We start from the raw sequence: 13,796 nt of genomic DNA, 5'->3' as shown, positions 1-13,796 counted from the left end.
ATCTGGCATATTGTAGATGCTCAATACATGGTTATTAGTGAAAGAAGGAATAACTATCTTAGACCAGAATACCTGTCTTGTAACTGAATGGTTACTGCTCTTCTACTCCTATTCATTGTGCTTGAAATTCACACTTCAGGTAGAAATAGCAGACTCATACAATGCTACATAAAACTGGAACTGACACACTGTTGCATTCATTCATAATTTATTAGCCCAAACAGACAGGACACACTGTTGAGCCTGATACTGGGGAAAAAAATATATCTGCTATCCTCAGGGAGGCACTAAAAATACCAATGGGAAGAAGTGTATACTTCTCTTCAAGTGAAGGGAATAAATATTCAGAAACAAAAATACAGTGGATCTTAAATTGTTCCACTCCTTTCATGTGGACAGCCCTTTATAGATTTCACCAGTCTTAATAAACGTAAGATAAGAACACAGTCTCAGACTTTTACTCTTCATTTTTGAGGCTAATATTAAGAATTTTCTGTCCTCTGCCTATCTGTGGGCTTCAATAATCTTGACTGCCAATACTCTTGGCAGTTTTTCCAGTTTCTAGAATCATATGTTACTTTGGCAAGCAGACATTTTAAAGGGTTTTCTGTATAATGTTCATTTATTTTAATATTTAAAGAAAATGGTAATGTGGTACAGTTCAGTTCTGCCATTTTTACATCATCTGTTCAGGCTCAAATTTTGACCAAGCTCTCTAAAGCAGTTACATGTTCTCTAGTATCTTACGTATCGTCTCTTAACATTATGACACTATGTGTAAGACAGTTTTATCTGTATATGCTTTCAGATATTTATTTAATATATGATACATTCTGATGGTTTGTCTGATGTTAGTGTCTCTGCTAATATTTTCTTTATTATCTGCTTATATTCATATAAGAGATTGAGAATTTTATTTAGTTAATAATTTGATTTATACCGTTCTTTTAAAGGTTCAGGAACAATTTGCCAGTGTTTTAAATTTTATGTTAATTTCTTCATCTAGTAAACTAGTTTTTGAAAGCTATTAAACCTTTTTTTTTTTTTTAATGTGCCCTTCAACTTAAACACATTGAGCAGTATGGTGTTCTGCACATCTTTGCGACGTTCTGTTAGGATCTGTAGGAAAACTGCTGGACGGTGGGTCAGATTTTGTGTATCAGAGAGCAGCCACAGAACTTGTACATAACCAGAAGCTACATCCTCACCGTCATTTGTTATCACTGGTCTTTTTGATGATAGCCTTTCTTACAGAAGCTGTGAGGTGATATCTCTTTGTGGTTTTGATCTGCGTTTATCTAGTAATTAATGATGTTAAGTACCTCGTTGTGTATCTGTCGGCCATTTGAATTTCCTCTTTGGAAAATCATCTCTTCAGATCATGCCCATTGTTTCATTAGATGATGATGATGATGATTTGCTATTGGATTGTATGAATTCCTTATATATTTTGATTATCAGCCGCTTCTCAGATGTGTGGTTTGCCAGTATTTTCTCCCATTCCTCAGGCTACGCTTTCATCTCTTTTGCTCTGCAGAAGCTTTCTAGTTTGATCATCCCACTTGCTTAATTTTCATTTGATTTCTTTTGTCTTAGGTGTCAGATCATAAAATCTATTGCCAAGATCCAGGTCAAGAAACTTCGTTTTATTCCAGGAACTTTATAGTTTCAGATTTTAACATTTAAGTCTTTAATCCATTTTGAGTTCAATTTGTGAATAGTATAAAACGTTTTCATTCTTTTTTATGTTTGTTTTCATTCTTACTCTGTTTTCATTATTTTGCATGTGAGTGTCCCATTTTTTTAAATTAAAGAGACTGCCTTTTCTCCATTGGGCATTCTTAGATTTCTTGTCAAATATTTTTATAGCATTTTGCCCCCTTAGCTATCTCTCTCTCTTTCACATTACAGGATATGAATATATGTAGATACAGTTCTTTCTTTCCAGTTTAGTGTGTAATATATTTTTTCACTGTAAGGCATTTGAGTTTTATAATAGCTTACCAAAGTGTGGAGGTGTTTGATATGTGAAAATATGTCGGCATTGTTAAAGCTAATTGCCCAAAAATTTGCAAGTGAAGACACATTTAAAGGCACAATCATTACAGTAATTGCTGCAATGAATGCTGTGAACTTCCAGTATATTATTAAGCAATGCCCTGGAGAGGTGTCATTTCTAACACATTGTTTTGGATATGAAACTTAGACATTTGCCAGCAAATGCTGTATTTATTATTGAGTGTATATTTCTACTATTACTTATTAAATCATCCGTAATCAATGAAAAATTATCATTCCAACCAACAGATCGAATCTACAGTCTAGTTAAAAAGTATGGAGAGTTAGATTTTAATATCTGTGGCAATGAAATAGCTTAAAATAAAATCAAAGAGCTTTACTTGGTTGAAAAGCAATTTTTAAGGAAAAAATAGATGAAGATTATTAAAAGTACAATACACAGCCACCTAGTTTTTTAAAGTAAATACAAATGACAGAGTTTGCATAGTGTTGGAAACCAAATGCCTTGAAGAAGGATAAATTATTAATTTTACAGTTTTGTACAGGGTAAAAATAATTTAGGATAAATTATCTTTAGAAGAATGAATTATTTAATTTAGAAGGATAAATTATGTTTTTTACTATTTAGTTTCACGCTCCATGTAAGGTGAATTGTAACAAAATAAATTTTTACTCAATCCAAAAAGAACTACACTCTTCTAATTACTAAAATCTGTCAACTGAAATAAATGCACAACCTAGAAGTTGAGAGTTATGCTTTATTCCGTGGACAATTTTGAGGACTCAACCCGGGATGACAGCCTCTCGGATTGCTCCAAAGAGGTAGGGGAGGAGCTAGGGTATATAGGAGTTTTACAACAAAGATCAGGTAGCTGGAACATAAAAAGATTACTTGTTAACTAAAGAAAAGCAGGCATCTCAAGTTGAAGAATTTAGTGCTTTTCTATGTATGGGAGGAAGCAAACATTTGCATTTGGGCTCATTGAATTCATTCCTTTGACAAGCACCTAGCTATCTAGGGCCAGAATCCTGTCCTTTCTTATTCTGAGTCCCCTCAGGGTGCACCATTGTGAGTGGCTGCAGAGGCTGGGCTGCAGGCTTGTCTTCACTGGGGGGTGGCGGCAGCCGTTGATGACTTGAGGGTTTCAGCATTCTTTGCTTACTGATGTGGCTTGCAGTGTTTTTCATTCACAAATTCAATACATACATCTCTGAATGTAATGGAAACTTAAATATCACTCAAAGGAGTTTGAGTCTCGTGCTGAGGTTACAAGTGGCATCATTTGAAAGATCCACATTTAGTTTGAGATTTTCAGTTTTTATTCATCAAGATGGCCTTAATGTTCCCGCCAGCTTCCCTAAGCTTTAGACAAGCTTCTTCACAGCTGCAGGCCCCTGACCTCCCTTTACTTAGAGCACTTACTTGCAATTGTAAATTTCTCTGCCCTTTTGAGATGTGAAACTTTTAAAAAGCCTCTTGGAAGTTTTACAACCTAGGAATGAATGTTCTTCTCAAGGATTTGAGAACCATTTATTTGAAAGATAATCATCACAGGTGATAGTACAGGCTTACCTCCCTAGTTTTATTATACTTCATTTTATCGTGCTTTGTAGATACTGCATTTTTTTATAAATCGAAGATTTGAGGCAACCCTGCATCGAGAAAGTCTGTCAGCACCATTTTTCCAGCAGTTTGCTTACTTCACCTCTCTTGTGTCGCATTTTGGTAATTCTCAAAATATTTAAAACTTTTTCGTTACTATTTGTTGTGGTGATCTGTAATCAGTGATCTTTGATGCCACTGCTGTAACTGTTTTGGGGGTGTCACGAACCACGCCATGTAAGATGGCAAACGTCATCAGTAAAAGTTGTGTGTGTTCTAACTGCTCTGCCCACCAGCCGTTCCCATCTCTCTCCCTCTCCGTGAGCCCCTCTATTCCCTGAGACACGCAGTATTGAAATTAGGCCAGTGAGTAACCCTACAATGTTCAAGTGAAAAAAAAAAAGTGCCAGATCTCTAACTTTAAATCAGAAGCTGGAAATGATTAAGCTTTATAAGGGAGCCATATCAAAAGCACAGACAGGCTGAAAAGTAAGCCTCTGGTGCCAGTTAGCCAAGTTGTGAATGCAAAGGAAATGTTCTTGAAGGAAATTAAACATGCTACTCCAGTGAATACAGGAATGATAAGAGGGAAGGCTATAGCTCAGTGGTAGAGTGCATGCCTAGCATGCACAAGGTCCTGGGTTCAATCCACAGTACCTCCATTTTTATTTATAAATACATACATACGTACATACATACATACCTAATTACCTCCCCCGCAGTGAAATGGCCTTGTTGCTGTGATATGGAGAAAGTTTGAGTGGTCTGTCTGGATAGAAGATCAAACCAGCCACATTGTTCCCTTAAGCCAAAGCCTAATCCAGAGCAAAACCCTAACTCACTTCAGTTCTATGAAGGCTGAGAAAGGTGAGGAGGCTGCAGGAGAAATGTCTGAAGCTAGCAGAGGTTGGATCATGAGATTTAAGGAAAGCACCTATCTCCATTATTACCTAGAAGTGCAAGGTGAAGCAGCAAGTTATCCAGAAGATTTAGCTAAGATAATGAGTGAAAGTGGCTGCACTCAACAACAGTTTTCCAGTGTAGATGAAGCAGCCTTCTATTGGGAGAAGATGCCATCTAGGATGTTCATAGCTGGAGAGGAGAAGTCAACGCCTGGCTCCAAAGCTTCAGAGGACAGCTGACTCTCCTGTTAGGGACTAAGGCAGCTGGTAACTTTAAGTTGAAGCCATTGTTCATGCACCAGTCTAAAAATCCTTGGTTCTTATAAAATATACTAAATACTCTGTTCTGTGTAAATGGAACAACAAAGCCTCGGTAAAAGCACATCTGTTAATAACATGGTTTACTGAATATTTTAAGTGCAATGTTGAGACCTGCTCAGAAAAATAGATTCCTTTCAAAAATACTTCTTCTCATTGGCAATGCACCTTGTCACCCAAGAGCTCTCATGGCAGTGTACAACAAGATTCATGTTGGTTTCGTGCCTGCTAACACAGCATCCATTTTGCATGGACCAAGAAGTCATTTTAACTTTCAATTCTTATTATTTAAGAAATATATTTCTAAGGCTGTTGCTGCCATAAATGATGATTCCTCTGAGGGATCTGGGCAGGCAATTGAAACCCTTCTGGAAAGGATTTACCATTCTAGATGTCATTAAGAACATTTGTGATTCCTGGGAAAAGGTCAAAATAGCAACATGAACAGGAATCTGGAATAAATTGATTCCAACCCTCATAAATGACTTTGAGAGGTTAAAGGCTTCAGTGGAGGAAGTAACTGCAGATGTGGTGGAAATAGCAAGAGAATAAGAATGAGAAGTTGTGCCTGAATTGCTGCCATCTCATGAGAAACTTCAATGGATGAGGAGTTGCATCTTACGGACAAGCAGAGAAAGTGATTTCTTGATAGGAAATCTACTCTTGGTGAAGATGTTGTGGAGATTGTTGCAATGACAACAATATTTAGAATATTACATAAAACTAGCTATTAAAGCAGTGGCAGGTTTTGAGAGGAGTGACTCCAATTTAGAAAGAAGTTTACGGGTGAAATAATATCCCATAGCATCACATGCTACTGAGAAACTGTTCATGAAATTAAGAATCAATCAGTGTGGCAAACTTCGTTGTTGTCTTATTTTAAGAAATTGCCACAGGCACGCCATCCTTCAGCAACCAAAACCACCACTCTGATCAGTCAGCAGCCATCAACATCACGGCAGGACCCTCCACCAGCAAAAAGATAACTCACTGAAGGCTAAGATGAGGTTGATATTTTTAAGCAATAAAGAATTTTTTTAAATTAAGGTATGTACATTGTTTTTTAGACATAATATTTTGCACACTTACTAGACAGCAGCATAGTGTAAACATACAACTTTTGTATGCACTGTAAAACAAAAAAAATTTGTATAGCTTGCTTTATTTCAGTCTTCACATCATACAGTGGTTTGGAACTGAACCTGCAGTACCTCTAAGTTATGCCTGTCCTCTCACCTCTCAGTTGCTGTGGGAGAGTAGGAACCTAACTTCTGCAGGTACCTTGCTCCTGTACTTCATTGGAGTTGAGTTTAAACTTAGTTCTAGCCTCTCTCTCCTGTTCACATAGCCTCGAATAATGTCTTCATTGCCTGACTAACTTTGTCCAGTGTAATGTTTGCTTTCACAGAATAAATATTTGAATTATTTTAGTAATGTTTGAAGAGGCCTTTAACTTAGCTTGTTTAATTGCATGGTGAAAAACAAAGGAAAATAAAATATCTGACCTTGGATAACAAAAATCTGGATTTGAGTTCATTTCCTCCATTTGCAAACGATTGAAGAATGTAGTTCATATTTTTCCTGTAATCACCAAGTGAACACTAGCCACACACTGAAGATGGGATACATATTTTTTTTAACACTTGCTATCTATTGGATATTTGTGTCCCCTCAAAAAGTCATGGGTTGAAACCTAATCTTCACTGTGAAGGTATTTGGAGGTGAGACCTTTGGGAGGTATTTAGGTCATGAGGGTGGAGCCCTTTTGAATGAGATTAATGCCCTTATAAAAGAGACTCCATCACTTCTGCTACATAAAGACGCAGTAAGTAGACAGTGTCTGTGAACTAGGCAGTGAGCTCTCACCAGATACTGAATCTGCTGGTACAGTAATCTTGGACTTCTCAGCCACCAGAACTGTGAGAAATAAATTTCTCACTCAATTTTAGGTGTTTTTGTGATAGCAGCCCAAATGGTCTGAACCCCTTATACTTCTGTACCGTTACCAGATTCATTTTTGTTTTCCTTTTAGTATATCGACTTAGTGATGGCATAATGTATGAATAATTAACCAGAACCATGATTAAATTTGGTATGAACATTATTTTTCAATATTTTTTAAATCAGTATCTCCTAGAAAAAAGTACAGATTTTCTTAATGTAGTGTGATTGTAGTTCTGGCCACCATTAGCATATCTAAAGATGAATCAATTTAAATAAGAAGGAACACAACAAGTTTTATGTAAGAAGCATATGCTTATTCTAAAATGGTAAAGTGGAGATGTTATGAGATTTGCATAGACGTATCATCAAATGACAGCCTGTGATCAGCAGTGACAACATGCCTTTACTTTGCATATCCTTCTTGGTTGTGTGATACGCCTTTGATATAATACTGATGTTATGATAATTATAATCACATTCACTAATTTACAGTTGCTTTGTAAAAAAGTATTCTCTGAGTTGAATTATTTCATCCAGAGCTCCTGCTGCTTAACTTGATTTTGGTTAGGAAAAGATGACAAGAGAAAATCAGAAGCTATCAGGAAAAAAGGCCAGCAGTTTTGCCTACACAAAATGAAGATCTTCTTTATTAAAAATATCATAAATATAGTTAATAGACAACATTTAGGGAGGAATATTCTGAACAAATAGAGAAGGCTAACGATTAATATGTAAAGATTTCCTGTGAAGATTGTGGTTTTGATTTGTCTTTCCCTGATGATTAAGGATGGTGAGCATCTATTATGCGCCTGTTGGAAAAATGTCTATTCAGGTCTTCTTTCCATTTTTTAATTGGGTGGGTTTGTTTTTTTTTTGATGTTGAGTTGTATGATCTGTTTACTTATGAATTATTATCAGTGGTAATTAACTGGTGTCCCGGGGACCCCGTGATGATTTAGTCAAAACCAGGTAAACTCATAGGTTACTTCTGATCATTGCGTTCTTACCAGATAACCTTTATTTCTGACAGTAACTTCTTAAGTGGAACTCGAATTACTCTTCCAAAGGATATCACATCTAAGGGAGTGGACGGTCAATGATCGCTGAGCTAAACGTAATTTTCTGAGCCAGCCTAACTGGCATAGGAGTTGGACATAAGCCTTCACCTACCTTTTAGAGTTTGGCTTCTCTACTTCACAGAAACAGTGCCTTACTTTGTCACTCATGTAACTTGTTTCTACTGATACTTATTCTTTTGTTTTCAATTAATATAATTAAATCACATACTTTTTTATTTTTTTGTTTCATAAGCACTGTCAGAATTTTAAAGAGTGATCATTGTCAAAGAACATTAAGCTTGTGTATGTTTGTCCATACTCAAGTAGAGAGACAGCACTTCTAGCGGGGGTTGCAGTCCATATTTTTTGCAAACCATATGCTGAAACCTGAGAAGCCTGCAATGAAAAGTCGCCCATTTTGTCCCCTGGTTTCTGAATAGACTGAATGGCAATAATAGCTAATACTTTTACAGTTCTTAACATGTACCAGGTATGATTCTAAGTGACGCTCTTCATGACTCCTCACAGCTGTATGAGGTGACTAGACTTTTATTCTCACTTTACAGATGAGAAAAGTAAGGAAGAAAGAAGAGAAGTAAGTTATCCAAGAACGTATGTCTGGTAAGTAGACGGGCTCTAATTTGAATTATGGTTATTAGCCTTCAAATGTTTCTTGTTTCTTCCTTTTTGTTTTGTTTCTTGTGTTGTGATTATTTCAACCTTTAGACTGCATTTCAGGTAAGATATCAAATCAATTTATTAATGAAAAAAATATTCAGAGCTGAGATTCAAACCCAGTTTGACTCAGAGCCAAGCTCTGAACCACTGCTCTGTACTATGTTTCTGTATCTCTGTGCCTGTGTATACCTATCTGTTTATATTTATGTGGCATATATATGGATGTATATGCTTAATTTGCATTGTGTGCACACACACAGTATTGTATTTCAGGGAAAATATACATGTACCTTATGACTTAACGTTTTCCTGAAAACTAACTCATCGAGCCTAACAGAGACTGATATGTGGAGCTCCTCTTGTTTGTGGTGCAGGAACTGTGTGTGGGATTGGTCCCTTTGCTGTGAACCAGAGACCACTGACTATGGCCATCTGAGATGGAAAACTAAGAGAGGTCCCTTGTTTCCCAAACAGAAACAGAGAACCTTTATGAAACACTGTAGTCACCCATGCACCACTTCTAGGGAGTAAAGTGAGAGTTTTGCCTCTAAGGATTAAACATAGCAGTCTTCTGCCTTGTCATCTGTGGCCGCTGGTCGTTCGCGGCTCGGGGTTTGTGGTGAAGAGAGAGGCTGTGTGGACAGTGGACGAAGTTATTCAACTTCACGAAGCTTAAATTTTCCCCTAACACACTACTGTTTGTAACAAGCTTCTGGTAAACATTAAGTCCCCAGTGAGCACAAAAATTCCCACAAAATAAAAAAAATCATAATCACCAATAAAGTGGTCTTTTCTGAGAGAAAGGGGAAAGTGCAAACCATGTAGGTTAGGGGCATGATCTGAGGGTGGTCCTGAGGAAATATGTCCCTGGGGATGCAGAATTAAAGTATAAGAGCCCAAGAATGGAAGGGAGACCCAAGGACCCCATTCATCCTACACCTACGTTAAAAGAACCTGAAGAGAAATGCTGAAATTTAAAGAACTACTTTCATTTTTAAATTCAGCATGTGTTGGAAAGGTTCAAAGGAGTTTAACAATTCTCTAAAACTGTTTAAAAATTCTTAAAACTAGTTCTTAATTCTTTTATAAAAGAATGTTTACATTGAAATCTGGGCATTCTCAGAAAAAAAAAAGTTTATAATTGCGAACAGATCATTATGAACCCTTATGAAGAAATCTGTTATAGCTGTAAAAAAAATCATAATATAGATATGGTATTGTTTAAAATCTCCCCTTGTTTCAGTGCAATAAACAGGTAGAGTGGTGTCCACTCAGGGATAAGTATGAATATTAATGAGAAGTTTAATGACTTACCTTTTATAAGCTGAAAGCAATCAAGCAAAGACATCTCTTACAAGGCAGTGAGAAATACCAGATACAAAAAAAGCTGAGGATTAAAAACATTTATGCAGAAGTCCTAATGAATTTATGAGGAGTGAATTACTACTAATTTTGCCAGTGTTTATACTGACTCAAGTGCATTAGAAGATTGACATATATATGCTTTTTGTTGCATTGTTCTTAGTAGCAAAACTGGAATGAATGTAAAAATCAATAGGCATGCTGAATTAATTGTGATAATCCGATGCAAAAGCTATCACTTACTAAAGAATAAGGTAGATCAAGGTATACAGACATGAAAAAGACAATCTAAGGTGAAATAGAGTGAGTTACAGATTTGTGTGTGTATATGTGTGAGTATCTGTGTGTATGTGTCTGTACACGTACGGGTGTGTGTGTATAAATACATATAAAACTATTTGTATGGAAGGTGTGCATGTGAAAGTGTATGCTTACATACATTTGTTTGTGTTCAGAATATTTCTGGAAATGTATAAGAAAAATGTCGAAAGTGGCTACCCATATGAATTTGGAAGGTGAGAGTGAGAAATCAGAAGATTTTAAATTTTACTATGTATCAGTTTAATAGCTCTTAAATTTTTTTGCCATGCATGCACATAGTTTCTCACAATATCCTAAGGTTATTTGAAAACTCTGTGGCTGTTATTTACTTCCTTGAGAACTTTCTATGCACCTTTCCTCCCTATCACGTACAACAGTAGACTTCTCGTTTCTGATGGAGAAAAGGACTGGGTGTTTCCCTCAGTCCTGTTCAGCGTAGGCCGGATAAAGTAGTGAGAACAAGGTGGGAAACAATACACAATGGAAAAGCAAACAGTTGAAATTTAAAACTTGCTGAGTCTTCTTCCTTCATGGTTTTATTTGCTGGAATCTCAAAGGACTACACTGGGGAAGACTGATAACTGTAACTATAAAAAGAAATAACAGAAATGTAAGTGGAAAAAGAGGGCAATTATCCTTAGTACCAGAAAAAGGGATTTTAAAAAGAATAAACTTGGAGGAAAAAAAAAGAAACAACTATATAATAATGGCTGTCATGGCCATCAAAGGCCAGCCCTGAGGACAGCAGCAGCGAGTGGCAAAGCCTAATACTGGTGTTCTCATCAGGTTGATGAGAAAATCCACATTTCTAGGAAGAAATGTAACCCGCAGCTCTAATGTCTACTTCCGTAACTGCTCCATTTTGGACGGAATGGAAAAGAGTGGCTGTTGGACCCATTCAGATCATTCCTTCCCTGCCTAAGGGCCCTATATTGCGGGAAAGCAACGTAAAAGAAATTGTGCCTGTGTCTCCAATAAACCACTAAACCTCTCAAAGTATTAAGTTTAAGAAGCAGGTTGCAAGGAAATTTATACGAAACAAATACAAAGCAAAACTGCATATTTCTATGCATGCATGTGAATATGAATACGTCAGTGCACACAAACGAGTCTGGAAGTTTAGCCATTAAATTCACCTGGGTTACCTCTTAACGTGGGAAAACAAGTTTGTGTATTTGACATGGAGCGATATTAATTTATCTGGTTTTTGAGTTTTTAATGATAAGGTTTTATTAGGATTTCGTGTATTTTAAAAGTGAATAGAAGGATAGATGAATAAGTTAATGATAGACAGATACACTACAGGAAGAAAATTATATGATCTACCAAATTTAAGAGTTTTTTCTGATGTTTTTAGTCTAGATTTGAATTTTGAAGAATTCTTACCCCTTTGAGAGGCTAAATAAAATGTGTTATGTTTTTATACCCAGTGCCAGTAATAGACATTTTATTCCTTAAAGACAGACCTAGGTAAGTTTTTCTGCTCTGCAGATTCAAATTCCATTGTGCTGATCTAGAGTCTGCACTGCAGGGAAAGCAATAGCAAGTAAATCATTGGGTCTGTAGTAACTTATGTCTTCCAACCCACTCTCTATTAATAAAATTAGTACTTTTTCTCTATCTGCTGACTGTCTAAGTTCTCAATTATCTCAAAGCTCAGAGAGGAAGAGGGGTGTTACTTATTAAGCCCCTTTCAAATATCTCACATTTCATAAAGTATAAGGGTGCATGTCTACCTCCATGGGAAATAAGCCACAGTTGTTTCTATTTTGAATAACAAATATAACCTCATAGAATTCCCCAAAGTAAGATATCAGTCATTCATATTCTGACTAAAACAAAATAACTCTAGAAATTAAGATCGAGTTTAAAATGAAAACCTACCAATCAAAGAGAATTTGGAAGGAAAATATTTTTCCTAAGTAAGAAAAATATTTTCTGAAAAACAAATGTGTTTGTCATAGCTGAATAAAATGTGGAATGTTTGAATCAATGAATAAAAATATTTTTAAAAACAGCAAACATTATTGCCAGACCAATCCATGCATCCTGAGTATTCAGAATGAATGTTAATAAGCTTTTCAGACAATTCACGTAACAGTGTATCCTAAACTTGGCATCCTAAAGAAGAAAGCGAAGAAGGGCTTACCTTAAAGTTGTTCCTTTTAAGGTCACTTCCAAAGTTGCTCAGAATTAGCAAGGCAATAGAATATCAAACGATGATATTAAAAATTAAACTGGCTAAGCTGTTTACCTCATCAAATAGTATTCTGGTCTCTCTGTTCCTCATTGCACTTCCTTAAGCCTAGTTTATATGTGTTGTACATGTGTGAAAACATTCTTCCCTCACAGTCAAGTGGGTACTCCTGGGGAAAAGTTAGAATGGGAAACGGTCCTTTGAAGCTCTGTGGCAGGCACAGGGCTTGTCTTTTCTTCTCCCCATGATTTCTCTAACCTTGGATGATGTATCAGTCCCAACATGACCCTCAAATTAAGTAATTGGAGGAGAATTTAATAAATACACTGCTTTACAGAGATGTGGGCAGGAAACCAAATGAGGAAAACACAGGTAGCCGTGGGGTACCCTCGTGCCAGCAACAGTGCGTGAATTTGTGGAATGAGCCAGAGAGAGAGCTGTCATTATTACGTCAAAAGTAAAGACCCCCAGTTCTTGTCATACCTGAAAGATAAGTAAATAGTCAGGAGATGGTGTGTTGTGTAGCGAAAGATTTTAAAGGACTTATTTTAAAAAGGAAGAGCGCCCCTCCAAGAACAGGAGGCGGGCTGATCTAGGGAGGGGAAGCGGCAGGTTTTGTCTCCCCTTTCTCTCACACCCTCGCTTAGAGGTGGTTTCTTGGTTGATTGACAGCTCTTGTCCCTGGAGTGCTTAGTCATGCTTGGCCCCCTTGTGCATGCCCTTACTCATGGCGTACACAGAAAAACCAATGGGCGAGGGAGCCTAAACCTCAGTGTTAATTATAATACAATGAATATTGGGTTGTGTCCAATTAAGTCCTTTCTACTACTGTGCAGTCGTGGCTGTTGGGTTCCGACCAGTTTTGTCATCTTTGAGTCCATCCTCCCTCTCCTCCACTAGCTGCCCGGTGCCCCCGCTGATGTAACTACCTAACAGTGGGATGTAGTCAGCCAAAGAGCCCACAGAAGAGAGCCAGGATCTGTCTTACCCTCCTCCCTCTTTTGGTGCCTCAACCAGTGAGTGCTCTTCATTCTCTATTCTTAACTGGAGCACAAAGGATCACATGGGTAAATCCACAGATTTCAGTCTCCCAGGGCATAAAGCTGGTTGGAGAAGGCAGAACATGTATGTGGAGGGACAACCAAAATGAACCTGACTCAGATCTCATGAAAGAGAGATGGGGAACATAGAAAATGGCATTGGGTATCAATGCTAAGCCTCAGAACTGACAGACCTCTGGAATAGTGAAATGTTTCATCTTTGAAAGAGCAATTTCTCAGCAAGACTGATAATATTGAACCAGAGGTAAAGTTCAAGGTTTTGCGTTGTGCTCATTTTTCTAGGTAAGCCACCCTGAGAAATATGTTAGCCTCTTAATAAAGTAAATTCACAAC

General features: G+C 37.1%; 1 long non-coding RNA gene across 1 annotated transcript in view; it reads left to right on the top strand.

The window, feature by feature from the left end:
- The window catches only part of LOC140697359 (uncharacterized), a 148,011-nt gene that overhangs the window by 72,529 nt on the left and 61,686 nt on the right, over positions 1-13,796 (top strand). The window contains exon 3 of the long non-coding RNA XR_012074317.1: positions 8,411-8,465. This is a non-coding gene — a long non-coding RNA (uncharacterized lncRNA). The remainder of the gene's footprint in view (positions 1-8,410; positions 8,466-13,796) is intronic.

This window comes from Vicugna pacos, chromosome 7, assembly GCF_048564905.1.
Source record: "Vicugna pacos chromosome 7, VicPac4, whole genome shotgun sequence".
Lineage (NCBI taxonomy): Eukaryota > Metazoa > Chordata > Mammalia > Artiodactyla > Camelidae > Vicugna > Vicugna pacos.
This window is presented reverse-complemented; position numbering and strand designations above follow the sequence as displayed.